Here is a 22337-nt window from a genome sequence, read left to right on the forward strand (position 1 = left end):
AAGCACCCCAGTCTGTGCAGGTGTACAAGAGGCATGTCTTTCCCATGTCTGCACCCTAAAATTGTATGTATGTAAGGAAGAATTTGAACCATGTTAGCAGTCTCCTCATACTTAATTCAACCGAACTCTTTTAAAGGTAAATTTTATTGTTCTTGTGTTCTAGTTTTAAGAACAGCATATGTTCAACACAGGAAATTTGCAAACTCTTGAAAATAAAGAGAAGAAAAATCTTCCATGATACTATTATCTAGAGATAAATTGCCATTAGCACGTATTGTGTCTCTTTTCATCATTAATTTATAGGAACTTTTATCACCAGCAACTTCCATTTACATCTTATTGGTTTAATAAGGTAACCTCTAGCTACAAAGAAAACCAGGAAATATAGTCTCTTTTATGGGTCACTTTGCTGCCTTAAATAAAACTCAGGTTCTATTAATAAGGAATATGTGGAAATGAAATTGGGAGGGCAACTGGTAGTGTCTGCTGCACTTGTCTTTTTGAACATTTCTCTTGTTTTCAATTTGTCTGTATTATAAACAATGTTTTGATGAATGCCTTATAGGAAAATCTTTGTACCGATCTCTGATTATTTATTTAGGACATGTTCCTAAGAACAAACTGTAGGGTTTAAGGATATGTGTCTTTCAAAGCTATTGTTGTATGTTATGCAATTAACTTTTTAAGCAAACACAGCTTGCAACATTTGTTGTTCTTAAATTTTATCCATTAGATTTTAAAAGCTTAGTTATTTGGCATTTCAGTGTGAATTCTAATCTCCTTCCCAGATTTATTCTATTTAACTTACTAATAAAAAGTCTTGGCTGAGTGTGGTGGCTCACACCTGTAATCCCAACACTTTGAGAGGCTGAGGTGAAAGGATCACTTGAGCCCAGGAGCTTGAGACCAACCTGGGCAATATGGCAAAACCCTGTCTCTAAAAAAAAAAGGTACAAAAATTAGCCAGGTGTGGTGGCGCGTGCCTGTTGTCTACACTGAGGCTACAGTGAGCTGAGATCACACCACTGTACTCCAGCCTGAGTGACAGAGCAAGACCTTGTCTCAAAAAAAAAAAAAAAAAAAAAAAAAAAAAAAAAAAAAGGCCGGGAGCTGTGGCTCATGCCTATAATCCCAGCATTTTGGGAGGCCAAGGCGGGTGGATCATGAGGTCAAGAGATCGAGACCATCCTGGTCAAGAAGGTGAAACCCTGTCTCTACTAAAAATACAAAAATTAGCTGGGCATGGTGGTGCGCGCCTGTAGTCCCAGCTACTCAGGAGGCTGAGGCAGGAGAATTGCTTGAACCCAGGAGGCGGAGGTTGCGGTGAGACGAGATCGCACCATTGCACTCCAGTCTGGGTAACAACAGCGAAACTCCGTCTCAAAATAAAAAAAAAAGCATGGGCACGATGACTCACGCCTGTAATCCCAGCACTTTGGGAGGCTGAGGCAGGCAGATCACGAGGTCAAGAGATGGAGACCATACTGGCCAACATGGTGAAACCCCATCTCTACTAAAACTATAAAAATTAGTTGGGCATGGTGGTGTGCGCCTGTAGTCCTAGCTACTCAGGAGGCTGAGTCAGGAGAATCACCTGAATCCAGGAGGTGGAGGTTGCAGTGAGCTGAGATCATACCACTGCACTCTGCACTTCAGCCTGGCATTGGAGCAAGACACCATCTCAAAAAAAAAAAAAAGCCCAGGTAAAGGGTTCTGTGGCATTCCATGACAGACCTACCTTCAATCTACACTAAGCCATTAAAAAGCCTTCTGAGCACAATTGTTTAAGGAGCCATGACTTTATTTTATACTCAATTGACAAATGTTTTCTGAGTGCTTTCTACACACTAAGCACTGAGGTAGGCAACACATGTACAGAATGGGTAAGAATGGGTAAGACCTCATTCCTGCCCTCAAGTGGCCTAAAACTACTGTCCAGCTCACATTTGCCACCTTGTCCCTATGGATGCAAAAGAGACTTTGTCAAATGCTTTGTCCATATCAGAATACATTTTGTCTATAATATGCTTGTGAAATTCTGGTCTGACAATCCAATCCAAAAAGGAAATAAGGCCAAGTTGGCTTCATCTGGCCACACCATCATACACAGAAATGTAGTAGCCTTGCCACTCAGATCATAAGCAATCACACGTTGCATTTCTTTTTGTGCTCAACCTGAGCTAAGCACATGCCCAATAACTACCTGTTAAATGAATTAGTAATAAATGAATGTGTGAATAAGTTAATATTTACTACTTCTAAAACCAAAATGAGGCTTACTACTCCATTAAAAAGTATAATAAACCTCCAAGTGTCTTTATTCTGTGTATGAATTGTGAGCAAGTATGTGTGAATGCATTTGTAAGTGTGTATGTAATCATATGTGTGTAAATACGTTGTGTCACTTCATAGTAAAGTATTGGTTTTATAAGATTCTGGAGGGTTACTCCACTGTAGTTATTTTATACCCTCTTTGTTAATTCTCAAAGTCATTAAAAAGCCAAACATTTAAATAAAATAAATTTAATTATAGATTAACCCATAGATCCACCTCATTTTTTAACATAAAACAAGATATGGAAAAAAAATCTAATGTTTTGTCTGTTTTGCCAAAACCCAAAACCTTTCTTCTTTGGGCAAGGAAATATTCACACCATAAGGAGTAATTCTTTAATTGCTTCTAATTAAAATAAATGCCCATGCACCCTGGGTCTCTGGGAACATGACTAACACTTGCCTCACCTTGCAGATGAAGCGTGGGTAAGGGTGTGAAAATAGTGGGTATCACCTCAACACCACCGCCTCCTCTAGCCTTACAGCTGAAATCAGGCACCCACCAATATCAGTGGGCCCAGAGGCTCTTTCCAAAAGCAAAGTAAGTGAGACTCTCAGGGAAGCTCAGATATTGAGTCAGTTCTTGAAACAGATGTTTGAGGAAGTAGGGAGACCATGGCTTTGGAGACCAAGAGACCCCTCTGCCAGGTGAACTTGGGCAGTATAGTTAACCTCTGGGTAGAATAAGAACAAACATACCTCATATGCTTATTATTAGGATTTCATGAGCTAACTCATAAGAAGCTCTGAACACAGTGCCTGACACAGTTAATACTCGAAAGTGTTAGCTACACAGATACCTAGGACCTCTCCCACAGATGGATTTAATCAACAACAGGACAGCTATATATTCTAGAAGCTCACCATCAGACAAATCTAATATGTAGCCAGAGTCGAGAACCCCTAGTTCAGTTTTGATCCAAACACTGAGCAAGACTGAGAGTGGGACACCTGCTATCCATGACTGAGCTCTAGCAGCAAGTCAATTACACATTCGAAAGGAGGAGGAAGAATGAATTTCACCAGGAAACCTCAGGATGTGTAGGAGAGATATGGAGGAATTTGAGGTTGAGAAGGAGAAGAGGAGGACTACACTAGCCTAGGGCTAAGACTGTGGGGAGTGAGGACAGCTTGCAGTCTATTTCAGACACTGGTGAAAGTCTCCCACCCACTGCCCCAGGAAGTCATGTCTGAGTCTTGTGCAGAGGGAGCCTCTAAGCAGAAAGTAACTAAGCCACTTCCATTGGCTAAGGGTCTGTGAGACAAGGGAGCAGAAATCGAGCTGATTTGAGGTCCAGATGACAAGGGACAACACCAACAGTACTAATAGTAACAGCAGCCACCTTTCACGTACATACTTGTGCCAAGAACTTCACATGCATCAATAATAATAACAGTTAATATTTATTGAGTGCTTTCTACCTATCAGGCACTAATATAAGTGTTTTACCAGTTTACTCTCATTTAAACTTCAGAACAATCCTCTGAAACAGCTACCACTTTAGCCACACTGTAAAAGACTTTGGTGGAAGAAATCTAAGAAAGAAAAAGAGAAAGAGGGAAAGGAAGGAAGGAACAAAGAGAGGGAGGGAGGGAGGAAGAAAGGGAGGGAGGGAAGAGGGAAGGAAGTGAGGGAGGGAGGAAGAAAGAGGGGGAGGGAGGAAGGAAGAAAGGTAGGAAGTGAGGGGAAAGGAGGGAGGGAGGAAGAAAGGGAGGGAGGGAGGAAGAAAGGAAGGGAGGAAGGAAGGAAAAAGGGAGGGAGGAAGAAAGGGAGGAAGGAAGGAAGAAAGAAAGGAAGGAAAAAGGGAGGGAGGAAGGAAGGAAGGAAAAAGGGAGGAGGGAGGGACAGAGGAAGAAAGAGAGGGAGGGAGGAAGAGAGGAAGGAAGGCAGGAAGGGAGAATGGGAGGGATGGAGGAAGGGAGGAAGGGAGGGAGGGAGAGAGGGAGGGAGAGAGAGAGGGAGGCAGGCAAGCAAAAACAGAAGCTCAGAGAGGTGAGGTGACTTGCCTAAGCTCACACAGCTAGTAAGGTCAGCACTAACTGGGTCATCTGCCTCACAAATTCAAGCTCTTGACCAACTGCTAGACAACTGAGCCTCCTACTATCTGGCACATTCAAAACAGCTCCAGAATGCCCATCCCAGCCTTCAAACAAGCAGCTGTCTCTTCAGAAGGTGCTGCCCACACAGCCATAGGATATAAATCTGTACCAACCTACTCAGAGTGGGCTGTGGTTGGATGTTCCAGTTTTAATCATCAACAGCAGTGCCCAAGTAGTTCTGGCCATTCAGTCGAATTTGTGGGAGAAAAGGCAGTTGGCAGTCTGTGAAAGCAAAGGCTGCAGAACACGTGAAGGTAGAAGCTGGGGAGCAGATGTAGTCTCTACAAGTCACAAAGGTCAAAGAATGTATTTCTTCCAAGAGACCAGCATCTAAAACATCAAATGACAAACGGACTTCAGCTTCTGAGCAGTGGAAACTTTTTCTAGGTTATCAAGAATAATAGCGATATATTTAATATGTTTTTGAGTATCTGTATGTTTCTTCCTTGCCTGGTCATTAATTTGAGAAAGTACATATTTAAAAGTAAACCTATTCACAGCATCTTTACCCCAAGGGACTGAAGCTCTTTAATGTCATAAGTAAGCCAATGAGATTTCTGGCTGGTCTCTGTCTTTAAGACTTGCCTTTTGACCTTAGGTGAGTAATTGTACCACAGGGAGTTCATTAGAGGAAGTAGAAACCAGGCCCGCTGACCCTCTCTCATTGGCTGTCCACAGGGGAAGACCCAGCAGTAAACAGATAAGGAAGGCTTTACTCTGTCACTGAGTTTCATTATGGTCTGACACTCTTCCCTGTTGGGGAACATGTCCTTTGTAGCATTTACAAGCCCACTAGAAGCTGACAGTGTTGACTGCTGGTAGTACATCGTAGCTTTCCGTTTGTTTGATTTATTTCAATTTATTTATTATTTATTTATTTATTTCAATTTATTTATTTCCGTTTATTTGATTTATTTCCTAACAACCTTTTGAGGAGTTCACTGCTGGCCTTATCCCATTTGACAAATAAGGAAAATGAGTCACAAGGCTTGCCTAGTTTACATGACTGGGATCAGAATTGGGACCTGTGACATATCCAACAAATGCATAGCCAACTGTGCTTACACAGAGATTGACTTAGAACTCCCATCTCGAATTCTTTTTTTTTTTTTTGAGACAGAGTCTCGCTCTGTCACCACGCTGGAGTGCAGTGGCAGGATCTTGGGTCACTGCAACCTCCACCTCCCGGGTTCAAGCAATTCTCCTGCCTCAACCTCCCGAGTAGCTGAGACTAGAGGTGTGTGCCACCATGCCCAGCTAATTTTTGTATTTTTTAGTAGAGACAGGATTTCACCATGTTGGCCAGGATGGTCTCAATCTCTTGACTTCGTGATCCGCCGGCTTCGGGCCTCCCAAAGTGCTGGATTACAGGCGTGAGCCACCGCGCCCAGCCTTGAACTCTTTTTAAAATAGATGTGACATGAGGCTTAAATAAGTAAAGGTATGTATGAAAGCTATGGGACCAGGGGTGGGAAAGATTAAACACTGGAGAACTCTTCAGCTGAACTTGAAGGACCCCTGTAATAATAACAGAGCCAGCTGCCACTCATTGAACAATTGCTGGGTGCTGGGCACTGAGTCAAGAACTTTACATGGATATATCTTCTCATTTAGCACTCACTACAATTGTGGGAGGTAGGACACTATATTCTCCATTTGCAGGACAAAGGACGGTATCCCACAGAGTCGCTCTGCCTGAATCTGGACATTCCTCATATCAAAGCCATTACTTCTCACCAAAACCCCAAGCTGTTTTCTGTAATTAATAGATTGGGGAAAGGAAAGGCATTTCTTAAAAGCACTTCAGTGGTCTGAACCTTAAAAATGCATTACCTTAAGATTTTGCATGCCAAAAAGAAAAATCAGTCAAGTGTGTGGAAGGGACATTTAAGTTATTCTTACATTTCTCATTGTTATATACAGCATGGCAGAGTAGTTAAGCAGGCTGTCCAGCTTTGAAGCATGAGAGCCTTTCTAAGCCTCACTTTCCTCATCAGAAAAATGGGGATAAAATTATGCTACCTTGTGGTGTTTTGAGAATTAAATCGTATAATACATAATAAATGAAAGGCGGCTGCTATCACAGCATAGTTATATAATGATGTTGCTAATAACAAATAGGACATATACTGTAATAAGCAAAAGGTATGGAATTCAAATGATAGCTTTTTAGTCTCTTCTGTGCTAATAACCATTTATTTCCCATTGATAGGTATTTAATTGGTGCTTTTTACTGGAAGCTTAAATTTGCAATTTTGTGTGGGGCGGAGGAATCTGAGGTCATTTTATATACAATAATGATTTCTTCTGCTTAATAAATAGAAACCCAGAATGGCACCAACAGTGGGATGGGAAAAATATGATTTATTGGTATTTTACTAATGCAGAACCAGCCTGGGGAATGCCTTTGCATCAGATGAGGACCATGCAGGAGATGCCAGCTTTTCTTCATTTCAGAAAATTTTACTGGAGCATCTGCCAAATAGTATCCAAATGTTCACAGGGATGGCCGGCCTTGCTTGTTTAAGGTGAGATATAGGTGTAATGGGCAGTTCCAGGAGCATCCCAAGTCTCTCTGTACCCAACTATGTAGAAAGTCTACATCCCAAGCCTCTCAATACCCCCACTAGGTAGAAAGAAACAGCAGCAGCTCCAGCTAGCTGGCCCCCTGTCATGATTTGATGCCACTGGAAAGTTCTGGATTCCCAGGATTTACCAATATTCATCAAGAAGCCAGAAAGAAAAGCCCTGCTTGTCTATGTCAATGTTTTCTCAACAGTAACTTGTCTATAGTCATCTATCTTGTATGGTTTGAGATCCCATTTTCATAACCATTGTCTTCATTACTTTGGGCAGGTTCTTCCCCCGAGTCTTGATTTCCTCATCCCTAAGTTGGACATAATAACCAATTCTGTTTAGAAATAACTCAACTTTGGGCTGGGCACCATAGCTCATGCCTGTAATCCCAACATTTTGGTGGCCAAAGCAGGAGTAAGGTTCAATTCTAGGAGCTCAAGACCAGCCTGGGCAACAAAGCAAGATCCCATTCCTACAACAAATTTAAAACTTAGCTAGGCATGGTGTTGCACACCTACAGTTCCAACTACTCAGCAGGCTGGGGCAGGAGGATCGCTTGAGTCCAGGAATTCAAGGTTACAGTGCGCCACAAACACACCACTGCACTCCAGCACAGGAGGCAGAGTCTGAAATCCATACATAATAAATAACACAACTTTGAAAATAACACTGCAATAACCTTCTACCAACAAACTAATATGACTTAGCCCTGAAAGTTTTTTGACTCCTGCATTAGCTAAAAAAATTCTTTTTGTTTTTAAAATTTCAACTTTTCCTTTAGTTCCAGGGAGTACATGAGCAAGTGTGTTACATGGGCATACTGCGTGATGGAGAGGTTTGTGATATGATTAATCCCATCTCTCAGGTAGTAAACACAATACCAAACAGTTATTTTTCAACACTTTCCCCGCTCTCTCCTTGCAAAATTCTTTTTGGATAAATAATTCTCAATTGTAATTCTTTTTTGACAGCTTATACACTCAATCTGGGGAAGTGTTTTCCCCAAGAGTCAAAGTGCATTCCATGAAATGCCAGTGCCATGCAACACTCCTGGAAGAGGAATTGGACACCATAAACCTCAGAGACTCCCAGAGTACATTAGCAAATTAAAGCTTCTGAGCAAATGAAATCCTACAGAAGAGAAACCTATGTTTAACTCAACATTTCCCAGTTATTGGTCCATTGAACCCTTTTCTTCTTTAAATTTCACTTAAGTCTGTGAAGCTAGTTCCAAGGAACATACTTTGGGACAACAGTTTTCAAACTTTCATGCTTACCAGAGCCCCCTGGAAAGCTTAATAAGACACATCTCTTGGCCCTGCCCCCAGAGTTTCTGAGCCAATAGGTCTAGAATGGGGCCCAAGAATGTGTATTACTATGCAGTTTCTAGGTGATGGTGATGCTGCTGATCTGGGACCATATTTTGAGAACATCTACTTTGAGGTATGTAAAATGAGACCTCTCACTTTTTACTACTTTCAGACTATTTTGATAATAACTCTGGGCTGTCAAAATCCACATCAGTCACACAATAGTGGATGTGAGAGAGAACTTACATTCATTTATCCAACCAATATTTATTGATCACCAACTACTTGTGAGGCATGGGGCTGGGCAGTTGGGATAAGTGGAGAAACTGGCATGACATCTATTCTCTTAGAGTTCCTAATGCAGCAGGAGAACAAATTAAATAAAAATAAACATGATTTCAAACTGTGATAAGAATAATTAGGGAGAAAAAGTAGAACATGGTTAGGGAGAGATTTGCACAGGTGCTTAGTTTAGATTGGTTTAAGTATAACCATAAAGTCATTGTATCTCCTTCCACCAAGAGGCGGTGTCTTTTCTTCTACATTTTGGATCTGGTCTGTCCTCATAACCTGCTTTGACCAATAGACTGTGGCAGAAGTGATGTCATTCATGTTGCAGAGCCTAGGCATCAAGAGGTCCTCAGCTTCTATTCCTACCCAGTTGGAAGCCTGAGACCACCCCACCAGAAGAAACCGGGAGGAAAGACCATGTAGGGAGGGAGAGACCCACATCTCAGCTCAGCCCAACCCCAAGTCAACCTGTCAGCAGACTGCAACCACAGAAGTGAGCCCAAGTGAGACCAGCAGAAGAACAATCTAGCCAACCCACAGAATCGTGGGAAATGATAAATACCTGTTTTAAGCCATGACATTTTGAAATGCTTTGATGTAAAGCAGGGAAAACAATTAGGGATCGGCAAGAGCTCTGTGAGAAAGATCGTTTAGGACAAAGAATGAGTAGTGCTGGGAAGGCAAAGAGTGAGAGAGCATTTTAGGCTGAGAATGGTGAAGTTCTGGCTTAGGGATGGGCAGCTCTCAGTTTGTCCAACAGCTGAAGGTAGGCCCCTGCAGGAGGGGGTATAATGGAAGAGGGAGTGGCTGCTGTGATAAGCCATCCCAATGCCCCCATCTAACTATCACCTGCTTCAAGACTGAGGCGGTCAATACCCTGGCTTCTGTTAGCAGTGGCGACTGACTGTGCTCAGCTGATCCCTGTCTGGGAATTCACTTTGGTTGAAGAGAGCTGCCTAGCCTAAGGACATGGTCCTCCTTCAGGGAAGCTTGCGTGCAATGATACGTCTATTACGTATGTGGAATGGGAGGCAGGTATTGGTATAAAGTCCTGATCACTTCTTTGCAATAATTCGAGACATCAGCGCTTCCTGTGAGATCAGCTGAGGACTTTGTCACGCGTGCATCATAGTGCAAATTCTCCATTGGCTCAGTCCTGCTTTCCTCACTGCCCTTCTCCGCGGATTCTTTGTTCTCCCTGCTAAGCTTCCTGCATGCAAATCTTCATCTCAGGTTCTTCCTGGGGAACCCAGAGCAGAAGTGGAAAGGACATTTGGAGTGACTATTCCAGTAGCACAAGCAAAAGATGAAGAGAGCTTGGGCTAGAAGAGTGGCTTTGGGGATAGAGATAAGCAGACAAATTAGAGATGAGGACGTAGAGCTCGGAGAAAAGGTTATTTGAAAGACGGGGAAACTGAAAGCAAGACAGGATAACTAACAATGCTGCACCGAGCCACATTGGAGTCTGAGGCAAAAGGAAAGATCAGTAATACCGATCTTGTGTTTATTTAAAATTTACTGCATTTTGTTCACCGTGGGGGGTTTTGGCATTAATTTTGATTTTTAAAAATATTGCTTATCTTTCCTGCTGAGTGTTTTGGCATCCCCTTAAATTTTGCACTCCAGACTTACACCTCACTTACTTCACCCCACTCTTGGCCCTGAAAATGTTTATCTTAAGACAGTAAGTTTTGGAGTCATTTTATTTTTTTAACTTAAGTTTTTTTTTAAGAGACACATGTCTCACTATGTTGCCCAAGATGGCCTCAAATTCCTAGCCTCAAGCAATCCTTCTGCCTCAATCCCCTCTTGCCTCAATTCCCACTGAACCTGGCTCTGGAATTGTTTCTTACACAGCAATAAATAACTGATGTGGTAGCAGTGAGTCCTTTGGAAATTAATCTCTCAAAGCCTTGGTTTTCTGTGAAACAGGGATAAGAGCATATTTCCTATGGTCATTTTAATGATTAAATGAAATATTTCCGGCAAAGCCTTTAACATGACCATCAAACAGGGTTTCAATTCAATGTGTCATCAATTGTCATCAATAGAATCACAAGAGTAAGATCCTGATTTTAAGATCGTACAGTAATACTATCATTTTTTCAAATACTAGGCAGAACTTCCTGTTCTGCTTCTTAAATACATTTTTCTAAATTTTCTCACTTCTAATAGTCTTTGTGAGCATAAATTTAAATATGAAAGATAGTGCCTAGTTGATCAAAAGCAACTGGTAATGCTTACTACTCTGAATAGAAACAGGATCCCCTGAATTGTTGTCTTAATTACTATTCATATTTATTGAATACTCATGAATTGTCAGGGTTCTGAGGCAAGTGCATCATTCATTTTGATATTTAATCTCCCAGGCCACCTACAAAGTGAGCATTCCCCATTTCCCCCAATTAATGCACATTTTACAGATAGGGAAACTGAGGGAGGCCTAGAGAAGGTAAGCATTTTGCCCAAGGTCACAGCTGGAAGGCATTGTTCTCAAGGGCACCACAGCCCATGTACAGTTTGCAAGTGGAAGTATTTCTCTCAATTCCAGCTGTGCCCTTGATTGGGAAAATTAGCTTTCCATGACCCACAGCAAAAATTACATCGGAGTGTGCTCACCCAAACGTAATAAGGGTGTTTTGCCCGTTAAGGGTTAGTCCGTTGAAGGATTTCTCTATTAATAATATGAATTGTAGGCTGACACTGAGTCAGCACATTGAGTCTTACTGGTAACCCTGCTTCTGCATGAATAACAGCATGTGCTGAGTAAGAGGTTTGGAGCTGCTTTAATTCCCTCCCTGTGGCTTTCACCTCAAGAATTGGCTACTCCACTGCTGGGGCCTGATACGCCAGCACAACACGGCAGCCTTCTTGGGTTGCAGGACTCTAATTTCTTCAGTACCTTCTGGTCTCCTTTGCCCTTGACCTATAGATGTCGACTTTTCACTTTAATGAACATTATCTTGAGAAATTCAAAGCCAAAGAAAAACATTCCACAAGGCCTGCCTCTGTAGGAATTGGAATAGAGTAGGAAATACAAAAGTTTGTGTGAGGGCCATGTTTGTCCCCACAAGTCCAAACTTCCTTGCACAGCTGGAAGGCTTATCTCAGGGAGACTCAACGTGATCCAAAACATCTGGACTTTTCCCTTTTAAAAAAATCTGGTGTCTGCCATAGTATACATTTTTGTTCTTTATATTTAATAAAGTAAGAAACATTTTGGGAGAAGGGGTCATTATCTTAGTGCAGGTCATTAAGTATTTGCTAAGCACATACTATGTTGCCAAAAGTTCATCATTTGTCTTGAGTTTCAGAGTTTCAAGAAATTTAAAATCAGATCCAATTAAAAGCGATGCCCCTCTAAAGAGGCATAAATATCTTTATCTAAGAAAACAAAACCCTTGACCTCCTGTTACAGAAATCCTGCAAAGTGATAGAAGCTTATCTACTATTACTAGGCTTATAACAGCAGGGGAAAGGAATTGCTTATGCACATTAAGGACCAACTTAGCATCAGTGGTTCATTCCCCACTGTCAAGAGTGTTTATCAAGCACTCTTCCTGAAAGGTCTCTGCCAGCTGGAGAAGTCTCTAGCCTATAATTCACAGAATCTTATATTTGAACAGGGTTTTTGAGGTCATCTCGTCGAACACTATGCCGGTGCAGGGCCTCCTCCCTGACCTTCTGACAGATGGTGTGCACATTCAGCCAGTACTCCAGCACCATCTTTCCTCCAACCTTACCCTGGTCCTGTGCACAATCTGCTGCTACCCCACTGAGCCTCTGCAATGTGGAATGAATTACGTCCCTCCCAAATTCAATTTATGTGGAAGCCCTAATCCCCAATGTGACTGCATTTGGAGATAGAGCCTTTAAAGAGGCTAAATGTGCCCCTAAGAGTGGGGCCCTGATCCAACCTGACTGGTATCTTTGTAAGAAGAGGAAGAGACATGAGGGGTGTGCACACACAAAGGAAAGACCATGTGAAGAGGATGCAGTAAGAAGGCAGCCACCTGTAAGCCGGGAGAATCCGGTCCTGCCAGCACCTTGATCCTGGACTTCCAGACTCCAGATCTGTGAGGAAATGGACTTCTGGGGTTTTTTGGTTTGTTTGTTTATTTGTTTGAGACAGAGTCTTGCTCTGTCACCCAGTCTGGAGTGCAGTGGCACGATCCCAGCTCGCTGCAACTTCTGCCTCCTGGATTCAAGCGATTCTCCAGCCTCAGCCTTCTGAGTAGCTGGGTCTACAGGTGTGCACAACCACACCTGGCTAATTTTCGTATTTTTAGTAGAGACTGGGTTTCACCATGTTGGTCAAACTGGGCTTGAACTCCTGACCTCAAATGATCCGCCCACCTCAGCCTCCCAAAGTGCTGGGATTACAGTCGTGAGCCACCGCACCAGGCAGAATTTCTGTTGTTAAGCCACCCAATCTTTGGTATTCTATTATGGCAGCCCAAGCCTTCTAAGACACTTCCTTCTAGAGTTTTTAGGTCTCCTACCCAATCTGCCTCTTTGGTATTTTACGCTGTCCTGTTTTTAGTCTTTGTATCAGATTTAAGTCTATTTTGTTTAATGCTCCCTTGTTCATACCTTGCTTTATCAGTATGTGTCTTATCTCCCAAAGCAAATAATTAACTCATAGGGAAAAACAATCAGGTTAAATCTTCTTTTCTAAAGTGCCTAGAAGAAAGCAGTATAGACTCTGGCCATTTAATAAACCTGAATTGTTTAAATGAATGGTAAACTACTCCTGCTAGTCAACAGTTGTGTACCTTGGATATATTAATCCTCAGTTTTTACATCTGTAAACAGGGAATAAATTCTATCCCTTAAATAGAATATATCTGATAGGATTGCAGTGAAGATTAAGTTAGATAAAGTTGTCTGGTATATAGGAAGTGCTCAATTAAAAGAGAATTATTATTATTTTGTTGTAAAGCCATACCTGGGAAAAGGAAAATGATCTCATCCAAAAGGTGTAAAATCACTACAGATTCATTTCTCTAGTATATGAAGTGTGTGTCTTTTGCCTTTCATTTTTTCTTGTTTTGAGATGAGCCACACAGCATTGTACTGGTTAGAGGAGATAAATATTGGAACCCAGGTTCCCCTCTCTCTTCACTGGCACTCCAGGGTGGAATGCTTTTTTAAAAAGAGAGGTTCCCCTCTCTCTTCACTGGCATTCCAGGGTGGAATGCTTTTACCTCAATAACTTTCTAGCCCCGTTAGTTGTTAAGTTTCAGTTTGAATAGCAATTGGATACATCCAAATCATCCACTACAATATGCTCTATTTACTGAATGCATTAATGTAAGGATGAAGAAACATTAAAAGATGGACTTGCCAAATATGATTCTGAGCAGATTGTGCCAAAAGACAACTAACATTTTATTAGGAAACTTATAATTACCACATGCAGGCAATCCTGTCACAGGATTTTGGCCTTTGTGATGATTCATTCTCCCCACCCCATGACACAAGTTGGAGGAATTATCCAGCGGTTGTACAGTTTGCAAACATCAATAAATCTGGTGCCCTAGATCATGTTTATGAATAATCTGTTGCAATACTCACCCTTTAATTTAGAATCTTTGCAAAGGATTCCTTCTGTGTCTGGTCCAGGAATCTTTCCAATGCTAAACAGACTTTCCACTTCCCAAAACCTCACTACCCCTTCTGATCCAGTTTGGCTGTGTCCCCACCTAAATCTCATCTAAAGTCATAGCTCCTACAATTCTCATGTGTCATGGTAGGGAGATAATTGAATAATGAGGGTGGTTTCCCCTATACTGTTCCTGTGGCAGTAAATAGGTCTCATGAGATCTGATGGTTTTATAAGGGGAAACCCCTTTCACCTGGTTTTCATTTTCTCTTGTCTGCCTCTATGTAAGACGTGACTTTTACCTTCTGCCATGTTTTTGAGGCCTCCACAGCTACATGGAACTGTGAGTCCATTAAACCTCTTTTTCTTTATAAATTACCCAGTCTCAGGTATGTTTTTATCAGCAGTGTAAAAACGGACTAATTCACTTTCTAAAATCAAGAGTTTAATTAATATTAATTTAATTTTGCATAAGTCAATTTAAAGATGACTCTTATAAGTTAATACAGACCTAAGCTATGTATTCTCAGATCCTTAGATTCAATAGATCAGTACCCAAAACCTTTGTTAGTGGTTTATACATCCATAGCAGTCTGTTATTTTAACTTTTGCAGAAATGACATGCAAACTGATCTATTAAGCTACCAAGAGACTTTTGTGATTTGATTCTTAATGAAAAATTTGGGGGGTAATATCCATCTCACTTTTTTTATTTTTTTGAGATGGAGTTTCACTCTTGTTGCCCAGGTTAAAGTGCAATGGCATGATCTCAGCTCACTGCAACCTCTGCCTCCTGGGTTCAAGTGATTCTCCTGCCTCAGCCTCCCAAGTAGCTGGAATTACAGGTGCTTTGCATCATGCCTGGCTAATTTTGTATTTTTAGTAGAGATGGGGTTTCACCATGTTGGTCAGGCTGGTCTTGAACTCCTGATCTCAGTCAATCTGCCCACCTCATCCTCCCAAAGTTCTGGGATTACATGCATGAGCCACCATGCACAGCCCCATCTCACTTTTAAAAACTACTCTGATAAAGTCCTTTGCTGGAAAACAGAAAGATTTTTTAAAAAGAATCAAATTGTCTCATGGTGTTAAATATAAAACTAAAAAGAATAAAAATTTAAAAGGATAGAGACACAGGAAATAGTAATATTCCCTGCCTCAATACTTTGGTTTACACAATTCCTTTTAATCTTTTTAAAAGTATAAATACTATATGCTTATTGTATGATACAAATGTGTACCAAACAGTGAAAAGGCCCTCACATTTCCCCTGGTATATCAGTCTTTAAATAAAACCTACTGTTAACACTTTAGTGTATAGCCTTTCTTCCATGAATAGATCTACAAATGTATTTGCCTCAATAGATTATACTGTGCATACCATTCTCTACCCTATATTTTTTTAATCCAACAAAATGTTGTGGATATCTTTCCTTGCCTATTCATGTAAAGCAATGTTCTTAATGACTGCATAGTAATGGCTGAATGATAACTTAACCTATTTACTACAGATAACATTTAGATTGGTTCCAACTTTTTACCACATCAATGGTATAATTTCTGCATGACTGCAATATAAAGATGCTGCATATTTATTTATATTTCTCTAAGTTAAATTTCTAACATGGATTTGCTTGGTCAAAAAGAATACCCAGGCCAGAAGCAATGGTTCACACTTGTAATCTCAACACTTTGGGAGGCAGAGGTGAGAGGATCACTTGAGCCCAGGAGTTTGAGACCAGCCTGGGCAACATGGCAAGACCCCATATCTACAAACAAAACAAAGCAAAAAACAAAAATTAGCCAGGCATGGTGGCACATGCCTGTTGTAGTCCCAGCTGCTTGGGAAGCTGAGATGGGAAGATAGCTTGAGCCTGGGAAGTCAAGGCTGCAGTGAGCTGTGATTGCACCACTGCACTCCAGCCTGGGTGACAAAGTGAGATTCTGTCTTAAAAAAAAAGAATACTCATTGATGTTTTTATAGATTCTGCCAAATTGCCCTCTAAAAGGTTACAACAATTAAAACCCCCAGGAGTAATAAACATCCATACTTATTTGCCCAATCCTTCAGCAAATTTGGGCAATATAGATAGTTTTCATTTTTACAAATTTCTTATTTTTACATTTGAATGTATAATCTCTTATAAAATAGTAAGATGAAGGTATGAAAGGCATAGCTATTATTTACAAACTATGTGACAGCAGACTTTAAAGTTTGGGGTTTTTAAGTTAATTCAGGCAATAAATCTTTAGAACAAAAAAATCTCAGGCAGGTGCAATGGATCGTGCCTGTAATCTCAGCAGTTTGGGAGGCTGAAGAAGGAGAATCACCTGAGGCCAGTAGTTTGAGACCAGCCTGGGTAACACAGTGAGACCTCATTTCTATAAAAAATATTTTTAAAAATTAGCTGACTATAGTGATGCATGCCTGTAGTCTTAGCCACTCAGGAGGCTGAGGCAGGAGGATCACTTGAGCCCAGGAGTTGGAGGCTTCAGTAAACTATGATTGTGCTACTGTACTCCAGCCTGGGTGACAGAGTGAGACCTTGTCTCTTAAAAAACAAAAACAAAAAAAGGTTAAAAACAAACAAACAAAAATACTATCTTCTCTTCCTAGGCCACGTCCTTTTGCAACCATTTGAGAACTAGGTAAAAATTCTTAGCCTCTATTGCTATCTGAAGCTTTTGCCTTGACTGGGCTGCCACCGTCACCAGGATTCCCAACTGCAAAGTGTCATTTCTTTTCTTGGGTGAGAAGCATATCTAAATACTATCACTCGCCTACCCTTCCCTGACACTCTAAGTTTGATTCATGTTGGAAAGAACTAAAGAATTCAGAGCAGTTCTGTATGTTTGCCTGACACCTAACATCAACTGATTTCCAGCCGCAGAACTGTGCAATGGTATCTCCAAGACTTAGTCTAGATTCCCTAGTGTCATTCCAGGGAGCAACCTTTCTACACACTTCAGCACCTGGACAGCTCTCTTTGCACCACTTCTAGAGGGCATGGAAGGCAGCTTTGTTGAGCCCTCTAGTGGTAGCTTTAGTTATTATTGCACGACTGTTTAAAACTTCAGGTGTACCTCTGAGATATAGCAGATTGGGTTCCAGATCACCACAGTAAAGCTAGTATCACAATAAAGTGAGCTACACAAAAGTTCCAGTTTTCCAGTGTGAATAAAAGTTATATTTGCACTATATTGTAGTCTAGTAAGCATGCAATAACCTTATGTCATAAAACAATGTACTGACCCTGCAAAGTGGCTCACACCTATAATTCCAGCACTTTGAGAGGTGAGGGTGGGAGGATCACTTGAGCCCACGAGTTTGACACTAGTCTGGGCAACACAGTGAGACCTTATTTCTTTAAAAAAAAAGAGAGATTAAAAATTAGCTGGACACGGTGTTATGCACCTGTAGTCCCAGCTACTCAGGAGGCTGAGGTAGGGGGATCACTTGAGCCTGGGAGACTGAGGCTGCAGTGAGCCATGATCATGCCACTGCACTCCTTCCTGGGCAACAGAGTGAGATCCTGTCTCTGAAGAAAAGTACATACCTTAATTTAAAATATTTTATTGCTAAAAAATTGCTAATGATCATCTGAGCCTCTAGCAAGTCATAATATCTTTCCTGGTGCATGGTCTTGCCTCGATGTTGATGGAAACTGACAGATCGGGGTGGGGGGGGTTGCTGAAAGTTGGAGTGGCTTTGGAAATTTTTTAAAATAAGGCAACAATGAACTCTTGCATTGATTTATTTTTCCTTTCATGAAAGATTTATCTATAGCATGTGATGCTATTTGATAGCATCTTACCTATAGCTACCTTCTTTCAAAATTAAAGTTAATCCCCACCAATCCTGCTGCTGCTTTATCAAATACATTTTTTTGTTTGTTTGTTTCTAAAAGTACAAAGTTTATTTTAAAGCATAACATCAAGTTTGAATCTCATGAAACAAAACCATCTCTTCATTATATATTGATTTTGACAAAAAGTAAGACTAGCATACAATAGTTATATATGAAAAAGTAGTTTAAAGTAAGAGGTGTTTGCTTTTAGTAATAAACTAGTATGAAACTAAAGTACTATATAAATCTTCTGTGTTCATTATTTAGGCCATGTTTCCTGTCCTTTTAGAAGTCTTAAGACTTAATATTTTAAAAGTTGCCCTTTTTATTTGATACTTCTACTTTTTGCTGGAATAGAAGCATAGAAAAGATTCTCGCTGCTTAGACTAATATATTTACACAATACATCTATAAACTGAAAGAAGAAGGTAAGATATCTTAGAAATAATAGCATTAATGATTGCAAATTTTTTTAAAGGGGCAAAACGACTCAGATTTGTTTTAGCAAAAACTCAAGGGAAACCAATCTTGGGAAATAATGGTCAACCTATTTTATAAGAGTTATTTAAAAATCTAATCTCTTTGCTAGAGAATGCCGTTTTAAGCTTACTTGGCATCCCACTTCCATGATATACATATGCATATTTCACTGAGACAATCAACTTGGAAATATCGTTCCATCATAGCTGTTAAACAAGGAACTTGTCCACTGAATGAATCTATTGTTTTTTATGTGTAGAAAGATATCTATTCTGATCACTGCAATATGCAATAAAGGCTACATTTAGAAGCTTGGAAAATCTGTGGTTCAATAAGTAAAAGTTTCATCTACAAAAGAATGGGAATGTTATAATTACCATAGGAAATTACAATGTTTAACATATCATAAACATTACCTGCAAGTACTATTTAATCACAATAATATAGCATCAAAAAGGTACATATTCTTGTTCATTAAAATTAATGAGGCAACTTAGGAGTAAGAGACAGGTTATTTTTCTCTCCCCTCCCCGCCTTTTAACATAGAGCCAGAGATACACTTAAGCTGCCATAAAAATGGCAAAAAAGGAGGGAAGGGTGTTTTCTCTGTAAAAATCATTGGTGTACGCAGGTTGTTTTGGCAGGTAACAACACTATGTCTATGATGTCTACTTATTAATATAATTTTATGTTAATATCCCATTCTCCTCACCATAATGCTCAAATTTTAATTTTGTATTCATTTTGAATGTTTGCATGTAAAAACACCAACTAATCTATTATTTCAACATTAAGCCTATTTATTTTGAAGCAAAGCTAATTCCGCTATTTTATAAAAGCAGTGGAGACTCATTTATCAGGATGCTTAAAGCACAGTGCTTAAGGTTCATGCTTGCTGCTTTGCTTGCACTTCTGCTTCCTTTGAACCAGGTGGGGCTGTCAGGCCTAAGAAGGCATACACTGCGTTATTTTCTCTGGCTTCAAAGAAGGCATCATAGTCCCCTCGATACTGGCTTTCATTGAAAATCTGAGGTGGCAGGGGGTATCCTATGGCTGGTCGACTATTTTCAGGTACATTTTCTCTCATCCACTTCCGATTCTCTTCATTGGCTGCAATATCTTTTTCTTCAAATTCTATTTTGTTGGCTTCTAGGAAACCAAGCACATCCTGCTGTTTCTTCTTAATCGCCGTAGAGCCAGAGGAAGATGCGATATATACACGGATCACCATCCTGGGAACAGGAGCTGCGGTTGTTTGGGTCCTAAAAAGGGCTGTGGAGCAGCTGCAGCAATGGCTGGAATCCAGCTAGGCGCTCAAATACATTTTTGTAATATTCTAAATCCTTTGTTGTCATTGCAACAATGTTCACAGTATCATTGCCAGGAATAGATTGCATCTCAAGAAACCACTTTCTTTGCTCATCCATAAGAAGCAACTCCTAAACCAATCAAGTTTTATCATAAGATTGTGACAATTCGTCAGACCTTCAGGCTCCACTTATAATTCTAGTTCTCTTGCTACTTCTACCACATCTGCAATGACTTCCTCCATGAAAGTCTTAAACCCCTCAATGTCATTCATGAGGGTTGGAGTCAACTTCTTTCAAATTCTTGTTCATGTTTCTATTTTGATCTCCTCCCATAAATCATAAATGTTCTTAATGACATCTAGAATCCTTTTCAGAAGGTTTTCCATTTATTTTGTCCAGATCCATCAGAAAAATTACTATCTATGGCAGCTATAGGCTTATAGCCATGGAATAGATTTCTACAAATAATAAGGTTTGAAAGTCAAAATTACTCCTGCATCCATGGGCTGCAAAACGGATGTTGTGTTAGCAGGCAGAAGAACATTAATCCCTTTGTATATCTTCATCACAGCTCATAGGTAACCAGATGCTTTGTGAACGAATGGTAATATTTTGAAAGAAATATTTTTTTCTAAGCAACAGGTCTCAAGAGTGGGCTTAAAATATTCAGTAAACCATGCTATAAACAGATGTGCCTTCATCCAGGTTTTGTTTTTCCATTTGTAGAGCACAGGCAGAGTAGATTTAGCATAATTCTTAAGAACTCTAGGGTTTTTAGAAAGGTAAATAAGCATTGGCTTCAACTGAAAGTCACCAACTGACTTAGCCCCTAATAAGAGAGTCAGCCTGTCCTTTGAAGCTTTGAAGCCAGGCATTGACTTCTATTCTCTAGCTATGAAAGTTTGAGGTGGCATCTTCTTCCAATGGAAGGCTGTTTTGTCTACACTGAAAATCTATTGTTAGGTATAGCAACTTCATAAACGATCTTCGCTAGATCTTCTAGAAAACTTGCTGCAGCTTCTTCATCACTTGCTCTTTCACCTTGCACTTTCTTGTTGTAGAAAGAGCTTCTTTTCTTAAACCTCATAAATCAACTTCCGTGGTGTCTGACTTTTCTTCTGCAGCTTCCTTACCTCTCTCAGCCTTCACAGAGTTGAAGAGACTTAGGGCCTTGCTCTGGATTAGGCTTTGGTTTAAGGGAATGTTGTGGCTGGTTTGATCTTCTATCCAGGCCACTCAAACTCCCTCCGTATCAGTGATAAGGCTGTTTCGCTTTCTTATTATTCGTACGCTTACCAGAGTAACACTATTAATTTCCTCCAAGAACTTTTCCTTTGCATTCACAACTTAGAGAACTAGTGCAAGAGGCCTAGCTTTTGGCCTGTGTTGGCTTTCGACATGCCTGCCTCACTCAATTTAATCATTTCTAGCTTCTGATTTGAAGTAAGAGATGTGCGACTCTTGCTTTCACTTGAACACTAAAAGGCCACTGTGGGGTTATTAGTAGACCTAATTTCAGGGAACAGAGATGCCAGAGAAGATGGAGAAAGATAGGAGAACAGCCAGTCAAACTTACTTTACCAATTAAGCTTGCCATCTTATATGGGAGTAGTTCATGATGCCCCAAAACATGTACAATGGTGACATCAAAAATTGCTAAATACACATCACCATAACAGATAAAGTCATAATGAAAAAGCTTGAAATATTGTAAGAACGACCAAAGTGTGACACAGAAACACGAATTGTGCACATGCTGTTGGAAAAATGACACCAACAAACTTGCTCAAAGCAGGGTTACCACAAACCTTTCATTTGTAAAGCTCAATAAACTGAAGTGCACTAAAATGAGGGGTGCCTTTATTCAGGCAACACATGAAAACACTGTTATAAACATCCTGGCTCTTAACACTACAGAGTAAATATGCAAGTTCCTATTATCCTTCCTCTCCTACTTCCCTCCTCAGAAGTAGCACCGATAATACATAACACATACGTATGTTTAATTACCAACATCTTTTGTTTTGTAAGTGGACTCATTATAGGCCCATTCTCTTTTATTTGCAGTTAATAAAATTCCTAGGAGATTTTGTAAAATCTCTTACATATTATATATCTCTTACATATTATTGCACCACTGCACCCCAGCCTGGGCAACAGAGCAAAACTCCATCTTAAAAAGAAAAAATAGAACTAGGGAACAATCCTGACTTTCTGGTCCTTTCCTCCCTAACCCCAATGGAAGCAAATCCTGTGTCTACCCCTCTACCTAGCCTATTTACCTATATGTGGTCTTGCAGGGCTTAATTTCACATGCTTAGTAGTCCCACAGCTTCCCACCAGAACAGGGTCCTGGGTTGTGTATTCCACAGGAATTCAAATGTTCAATGGCTGAGATGAGGCAGCTGCTCCAATTAAATAATCCCTGAAGTTGTTATGCCACATGGCCCTTGGGCACTTGTACTCACTGAGTAGAACTCAG

General features: G+C 40.4%; 1 pseudogene across 1 annotated transcript; it reads right to left on the minus strand.

Annotated features, from left to right (window-relative positions):
- Nucleotides 1-18105: 18105 nt before the first annotated feature.
- LOC100401817 (adapter SH3BGRL pseudogene) lies at nucleotides 18106-19785 on the minus strand (annotated as a pseudogene). The gene has a single exon (XR_013526912.1). The product of XR_013526912.1 is annotated as an adapter SH3BGRL pseudogene (transcript).
- Between the last annotated feature and the right edge of the window lie 2552 nt (nucleotides 19786-22337).

Source organism: Callithrix jacchus, chromosome 15, assembly GCF_049354715.1.
Source record: "Callithrix jacchus isolate 240 chromosome 15, calJac240_pri, whole genome shotgun sequence".
Lineage (NCBI taxonomy): Eukaryota > Metazoa > Chordata > Mammalia > Primates > Cebidae > Callithrix > Callithrix jacchus.